This window comes from Heteronotia binoei, chromosome 7 (assembly GCF_032191835.1).
Source record: "Heteronotia binoei isolate CCM8104 ecotype False Entrance Well chromosome 7, APGP_CSIRO_Hbin_v1, whole genome shotgun sequence".
Lineage (NCBI taxonomy): Eukaryota > Metazoa > Chordata > Lepidosauria > Squamata > Gekkonidae > Heteronotia > Heteronotia binoei.
Window position 1 is genome coordinate 36,607,445 of NC_083229.1, and position 7,922 is coordinate 36,615,366.

General features: G+C 42.3%; 1 protein-coding gene across 1 annotated transcript in view; it reads right to left on the reverse strand.

Moving 5' to 3' along the window:
* ATP6V1C1 (ATPase H+ transporting V1 subunit C1) overlaps positions 1–7,718 on the reverse strand; it is a 34,472-nt gene extending 26,754 nt beyond the window's left edge. The window contains exon 1 of the mRNA XM_060243353.1: positions 7,494–7,718. The gene's annotated coding sequence lies outside the window, so the exon portion shown is untranslated. The remainder of the gene's footprint in view (positions 1–7,493) is intronic.
* Between the last annotated feature and the right edge of the window lie 204 nt (positions 7,719–7,922).

The window sequence follows — 7,922 nt, forward strand, 5'->3', positions numbered from 1 at the left end:
CGGCCGAATTTCCTTGAGACATTATAGCGGTCTTCTCAGATTCCTGCACCAGTGAAATCATTCTAGCTAAGGCACGCTCAAATGGCAGCTTGCAATACAAGTGCAAAAAGATCCTGGTGCTTCTCGATTTATCCTCCGACACCCTACAGCACTGTAAGGAACTACGTCCTATAACTTCATGTCTCTTGGACAAAGGGATCCGATTCTGGTCTTCTCCTACGCAGATCTTGGTAGTGCACCAGGGTCAACGCTTGACGGCTACAGATCTCCTCCCCGGCAGAAAACTACTTGCTGCCCTTCATCTTGAACGGCCTGCTTCACCAGCTTCCACCTCGGATCACTCAGACCCTGACTCCCGTCACACTTTGGCAAACCGGCCATCTCCAGGGCACCGAGGGAAAGACTGACCTTGCTGCCCCCAGTTCTTTGAACAAGCCATCTCCTTTCACAAGGCGCCGAGTGGAAAACTTACACAAACGGGCTCGTCTGGCTTCAACACTTACTCCCAGGCGGAGTTGGGATTTTTTTCTCAGTTAGTTACTCACCCATAGTGGATTGTGATGGGGCTGTTCCCTCCTTTAGATAATATTTCCTTTGTGATATGAACAATATTTTTCTGCAGTGGAAAATGATGTGAATTGGTATGGATTTTTTAATAGTTTGTTATGTTTTTTGGGTACTGGAATTAGTTTGGCTTCTGGGTAGAAAGGGGGGCACATCTATCTTCCTGTACCTGTTTCCTATAACTCTTTGTCTCCTACTATACTCCCTCGATCCTTCGACGTCACTATATTTTTTTCCGGCTCTCTTTGCTGATCAGTTGACTCTCCAACCCTCCACTTCTTGTTTATCTATCCTCCTCTTCACTCTGGCTGTCTCTCTTCAAATACAAAACAACTCTTCCCTGACTTCTGCAAATCAGGCACTTGTAGCCTACCTCTTTCAGCCTGGGAAATGTTCAGTTAACATTTAATTGGTATACTCTCTGAACACCTCTCCTGGGCTATTCCAGTTCCAAGCCGCTGGCACATCTAAATCTCGTGGAGTGGCCATTCTGATTTCTAACAAAGTTCGCTTCAATTGTCTAGCCCGAGAAGTGGACCCATTAGGGCACTATTTATTCATAAAAGGTCAAATGGGTGACTCCCTGTATATACTTGCTTGTCTATATGCTCCAAATGATGGCCAAATTCCCTTCTTGCAAGAAGTTCTTACTAAACTAACCTTATTCCAGGAAGGCCACGTGATTGTAGGCAGAGACCTTAACTATATAGTGAACAACTATTGGGATAGATCTCCTCCCCATGCTAAAATGCCTAAAAGTACCCCCACTCCCCTCCAAACTCTTTTAACTCAGTATCACTTATGTGATATATGGCGTTTTCGACATAAAAGAGTGAAAGACTATACAAATTTCTCTCCCTGGTTTAATGTTTTTATACGCACTGATCACATCTTGGTTTCCAATTCTTTGATCCCCCAAATCGCCTATTCAAACATTGGTCTCTGGACCTTATCAGATCACGCCTGGGTAGAATGTCATATCAACACCTTAGCTCCAGAATCACGTACACACTCATGGTCATTTAACAAGGCAATTTTATTGGACCCCATAGCATGCACAGAAATTGAACAGGAAATTGCAAACTTCTTTGAACTTAATTCCAATTGTGGAGTTTCAAAACCAGTAGTTTGGGATACATTCAAGGCAGTCCTCCGTGGGAAGTGTATTTCTCTTAGCGCAGCCTATAGGAAACGTAAACAGGAAACTACGTCAAAACTGCAGGACTCCATCTCTAAGTTAGAAGCCTCACACAAGCGCACTGGGGCTACAAAGGTTTACCAAAAGTTACTAATTGAACGTAAAAAGTTAGACCTGTTAGAATCAAATTCCATCCAAAAAAGCCTTCTCTTCACTAAGCAGAAATATTGGTATAGCCATCCTAAATCTTTGAAAATTCTCTCATGGAAACTCCACTCTGAGTTGGCAGATAAGCACACCCATTTAATCAGGGATCCCACGGGCAAAACCCATTCCGCCCCCTCTAAAATTCGCCAAGTCTTTCAGGACTTTTTTCAAAACTTATACACTTCTGAAAACCCTGACCTATCTTCTATTCACGCTTCCCTTTCCAAACATGACATTGTCAAACATCTAGACCCGGTCCATAAAACCTTTTTGGACTCTCCTAAGGATGTAATCTTAAGTTCTACCTGCTATTAAAAACGGTAAAATCAACAAGACTCCGGGCAAAGATGGATTTCAGGCCAAATTCTACAAAAAATTTGCCCAAAACATCCTCTTGTACTTCACAGACATCTGCAATCACACACTAGATTCTGGGACAATGCCAGAGAGCTGGAAACTAGCGAAGATAGTACTTTTACCTAAAAAGGATAGGAAACCCAAAGATCCCAAATCATTCTGCCAATCTCTCTCCTCAACACTGATTACAAACTTTTTACCTTCATTCTAACTTCTAGATTGAATTCTATCATAGACCATTACATCCATGAGAGCCAAACAGGTTTTATTCCCCAAAGTCAAATCACCGACAATATCCGTCAAAACATCATTCAGTATGGCAAGTTTCAGCCATATGAGTTTTGTATTCTTGCTCTGGATGTTGAAAAAGCCTTCAACAAGGTAGAACCCAAATATCTCCTCACAGTCCTAAAAACAATGGGATTTGGTCAAAAATTTCTATCTACCATCGAAGCACTTTACTCCTCTCCACAGGCATGCCTTCATGTTAATAGGACCTCAACTTCCGATTTCTCTCTTTCCCGGAGGACCCGCCAGGGATGCCCCCTCTCTCCTCTATTGTTCGCCATAGCTATTGAACCGATAGCTAACTTTATTTGGCAATCTCCCTCAATTTTAGGTTTTAATAACAACACAGAATATAAGATCAGTTTGTTCACCGATGATATGGTTCTCTATTTGAAGGACCCCATTTCGTCATTTTCAGCCTTTTCTACTGAGTTCACACTCAGCTCAAGTCTCTCTTTCAATCTAGCTAAATCTTTGATTTACCCCATCAACATTTCTTCTGCTACGCGTTCTTCCTTGACAGCTATCTACCCATACCACTGGATCCACTCAACATGGTCATATCTAGGGATATCAATCCCCTTAGAGCTCAAAGACCTGATCAGGGTGAACTATACTGAGACATACCACCACATTTCATCCGTCCTCCAATCTTGGAATTCTCTTGCTTTATCCTGGATTGAGCGCATAAACACAATTAAATCTTTTATTTTTCCAAAGTTCCTTTACTTATTTTGAGCTCGTCCCATCAACATCCCTGTAGCCCTGTTCAAAAAATGGCAATCTTTACTGACCAATTTCATTTGGAGCAACAAACCTCCCAGAATATGTTTCGACACTATTTGAAGACCTAAGAACAAAGGTCGGCTGGCCTTTCCAGACCTATACTTACTATTTGAAGACCTAAGAACAAAGGTCGGCTGGCCTTTCCAGACCTATACTTATACTATAAAGCCACAGTACTCATATCCATGGCTACTATATTATATTCTAGCTCGCGCCCGAGGTGGACACGCATCGAGGAGACCCACATCGCTCCTCTTAGATACTATGAATTCTTATGGCTAAAAAAACCAGGACCCCCCCACGGGCTTATAATTAACCCATTTTTACAAGCCATACTAACCATTTGGGACCAGGCCCGTGTGGTACTGGCCCCAGCACAGTCTATTCTATCTTCCTTCATGGGCCAACCATGGTTTCCTCCAGCCCGCCAGCCTTCCTCATTTCCCATTTGGAGGACTGCATCCATGGTTTTCCTCTTTCAACTTTTCTCTAAGAACAAAATTCTGACAAAAGCCCAAATAGAAGATAAAATGTCCATCAAACTCCCTTGGTTCAAGTATCTCCAAATCTGTCACTTCCTGAATAGTCCCCAGTTCCAAAAGGGGTCTGTAAGACCCCAAACTGACTTTGAACATCTAGTTTCACACTCATCTTTAAAGCTCAAGGGGCTTATTTCCAAGATGTATTGTATTCTTTTACTACAACACTGTGCTACCTTACCCTCTTATTGCAACAGATGGCACCAAGAAGGCAAGATCCTCTTAACACCAGCCCAATGGGAAAACACATGGGAAAGTGAAGCTCACTGCACAAACTCAATCAACACATTCCAACAGAACTATAAAATAACATCAAGGTTGTCCCACACCCCCTAACATTTCCCCTGTATTGATCCTCACTATTCTCCCGAATGTTGGCGGCAATGTGGACAAGCAACCTCTCACATCCATTGTTGGTGGGACTGCCCACTAGTCAAACCCTTTTGGCAAACAGTCTTCTCCAAGATGGAGGCTATCTCTGGTGTCACTTTTCCTAGGCAACCAGAGGTTATCCTTCTTAACAACTGGCAATCTGTCAATGCATCTCCCTCTAAAATCTCTTTACTCATTTCCCTTATATCTGCAGCTAAAACCATTATGGCCCAGAACTGGAAATCCTCACATAAGTTAACCGCTGACAACTGACTTACAAAAGTATGGAACTTTTTACAATGGACAAGATCACATCCAGCATAAACAGTAATGATCCACTGAAAGCAGCCCAAAATTTCATTGCTAAATGGTATCCCATTTTAGACAAAATCGAGGCTGATCCTGCTCTTTCTTTCTCAAACAACCAATGTGCTATTCATAAACAAATTATTCTAGCCTGATAAAGGTTTACTGACTATTTCAGAATCCCCCCTTTCTCTTTTTTTAACATACTATCCTATGTTAAATTATTTTAATATTTTATTTTATTTTTACTTATTTTGTACTGTATTAAGGCTGTATATCATCTTTGCACAACCATGCTTTATTTGTAAAATAATTTTTATGTGAACAGAGTGTATGTTTATAAAGAAAACAATTTTTTTTGTGAAAAAAAATCAAGAATATATACCCAAATCACAATGCTTCTCTCTTATAAGACTAGCCTAACATTGAACATTAAAAAATCATGACTGCTTTCAGAAGCAAAAAATTTTTTTAGCTGACATCAACTATATTCTTTCTGAAGTGTGTTATTTCTCCTTCATGAGATGGAGAATTATGGGAATTACTACTTTACCTTTATTCTTACATGATATAGGAAGAAGCCAACCCAGAATGTATAAGTACCATGACAAATTTAGGAGTTTTAATCTGTACATGTGGAAGGATCCCCCCCGCCCAAGAATTCATACGCTATAGAACAAAGCTTTAAAATAAACAATATATAGAAAAGATGTTCACTTGAAACACAACCTTACAGCCACTGAACTAGCATGGAAAGCCTCTGTATCTTCAACTATATTTTTTTCAGAAGGTAGCAAGAGAATTGTACAGATAGGAAAATAAAAGACATGCTACATCTCATAATCATGTATCAAGGTATCTGACTATCAAAAGTCTTATTGAGAAAAGCAGACTCTACAGTAAGCAAATACAAATGTTACTCTTAAAGGAAAAGGTTGCTCAAGGATACAGTGATAGTCTTTTCCTATCTGCAATAATTTATTTCCAGCAACAACACCACTACATTTTTAAACTAGATTACAGCATCCAGAAACACCACAAAGCCATATAAATTAGAAGCGGATGGAACCACAAACCCATTTTCACTAAAGCATTTTAAACAAAACACACTTAGACCAATTATTCTTAATGGTAGCAACCTACAAATGTTGGAGGACATGTAGGATTTTAGGCAGCCACCTTTCCCACCTCCACTGCTTTCAACAGCAAGCAGAGGCAAGTATTTTATATTCTCACTCCTCCCCAGGGATTGTCATAAACACTAGATTTCTCTCCCAATTCCTTGACTATTCACACAGAAACAAACTAGAGTCAAAAGGGTTGGCCAATGGTCATGATACAAGTATCATTGAATGCATACCTGAGATTTGTACATTTATCTACATAAATCATAAATGCATTCATAAAAATCAGTTTGCTTTGTCTGGAATGCTACTTGCTATGAGCATGTTTGATACACCCCAGATCCTCCCTGGGCTGCTGCCTGACTGAATTCTCCTTTCCATGTGACCATGATGTAACCACAGCACAGGTCTAGTAGTTCAGAGTTATGACTTTACCAGGCAATTACAGATGGCTGTTCATCTTCCAAAAGAAGAGGCTATTCTTTTTCTATGAGTATTTTTGCATTAGTTTCATAACAAAAGAATTATTTTGAAGGAAAACTATATAGCAGTGATTTTTTTTTCTTGACTTGTGCATTATCTGTGCGTCAGATTTTTGGTAAACTGCCTTAAGCTACTGGGCAACATATAAATATTTTAATTAATAAATGGGGCATCCAACAAGCCAGCACAGTGTGGAGGTTAATGTGTCAAAGTAGGATCTGGAAGATTCAAGTTCAAATTTCTAGTCTGCCATGGAAACTCAATGAGTGACCTTGGGCCAAACTCAATTTAACCTACTTTACAGAGTGGCTGTTGCAGGGGAAACATGATGGGGAAATGAGACAATGATATTCTAAACCTCTCTGGGTCTCTACTGGGAGAAAAGGAAGGTGTAAGTAGTGTTGGGTCAAGGGACCAATATTAGATTAGAGGCTAAGAATCACTGCTATAGGGCAAGGGTGGCCAAACTTGCTTAATGTAAGAGCCACACTGAATAAAAGCCAGATGTTTGAGAGCCGCAAGACATGAACATCAGATATTTGAGAGTTACAAGAAGGAAGGAAGACAAGCAGACAAATAGGATAGGGGGAGGGATTGTGAGGTGGAAAGAAAGCAACTTTAAATGTATTTTTCATGCTGCTGGCTGGCTAGGCTTAAAGAGACAAATGCATTTTCCAAGCCAGCTGATGGGGTGGTGGGGGCTTTGAGAAGCACACAATATGTGTGAAAGAGCCACATCTGGCTCCCGAGCCGCAGTTTGGCCACCCCAAACTCTATAGTATATAGTGTCTTCATATTCTATCACAAACGCTACCGCTTAATGAACTTTCTATAGGCTGATCTCTCCCTAAATTTGAGAAAGTCATCAGGGAGAAACAGAATGGCAGGTAAGGAGGGGGGCAAATAAGAGGATGCTACAAATGTTTTACGTCCCTCTTTAGAAGAATGATCAGAAAAGGCAAAACGAAGGGCGGGAAAGGAGCCCACTAACTGCAAGGTGCTAGGCGGCCGAACCCAATGAACTTCAAACAGAGTCTCAACAGCACCCAGGTAAGGCGAACAACAAGGCACGAGCACAAGGAGTGGGACCTCTTCGCTGCTCCTGCACACTGTTAACAACAACCAGGAGACGGCGGTCTTGACAGAAGTGGGGGGGGGGGGGCGGGTAGGGAGATATCCCCCTCCCCAGCCTCCCAATTGGTAAGGAGAATCAGAGGTCAGGGCTGAGAAAAAAGAGAAGCCTCCATCCATTTCCCCTTTTCCCGGGCGAGGCACCCGTTGGAGCATTAGCGGCCCAGCCGTTGAGAGCGGCTCCCGCCCCACACTTACCGGCGTCTGATGAGTGGGCAGAGAAGTGGGGGAGGGGAGGAAGCAGAGGCAGGAAAAACGGCCGACGCCGAAAGAAGCTCTTCCCCGTCACTGCTCCCCCATTCCCTTCGCGGTGACAGCAACGCCTGCCAGTGAGTCACGTGATGACTGAAGAAAGGCGGGAGGACAAATCAGCTGACCATTCACTTCCTCGTTCGGCGCGCAGTCAGGCGTAGTTACCCGGATGAGGAGGGGACAGATTTAGAAGAGGGAGAGAGTTTTAAGATTACCTGGGCGGAGGGGAAAGAGGACCGCAATGATTGGTGGAGAGCGGGAAGGGAGGTGTGGTAGTTCGCAGCGCTGGTCGCTTGGGGCGCAAGAGGCAAGGGATGAGTCTCTCTCCGTTCTGATTGCTTGAAATCTGCTTTGTAGTGTGATGATGGGGCAGGA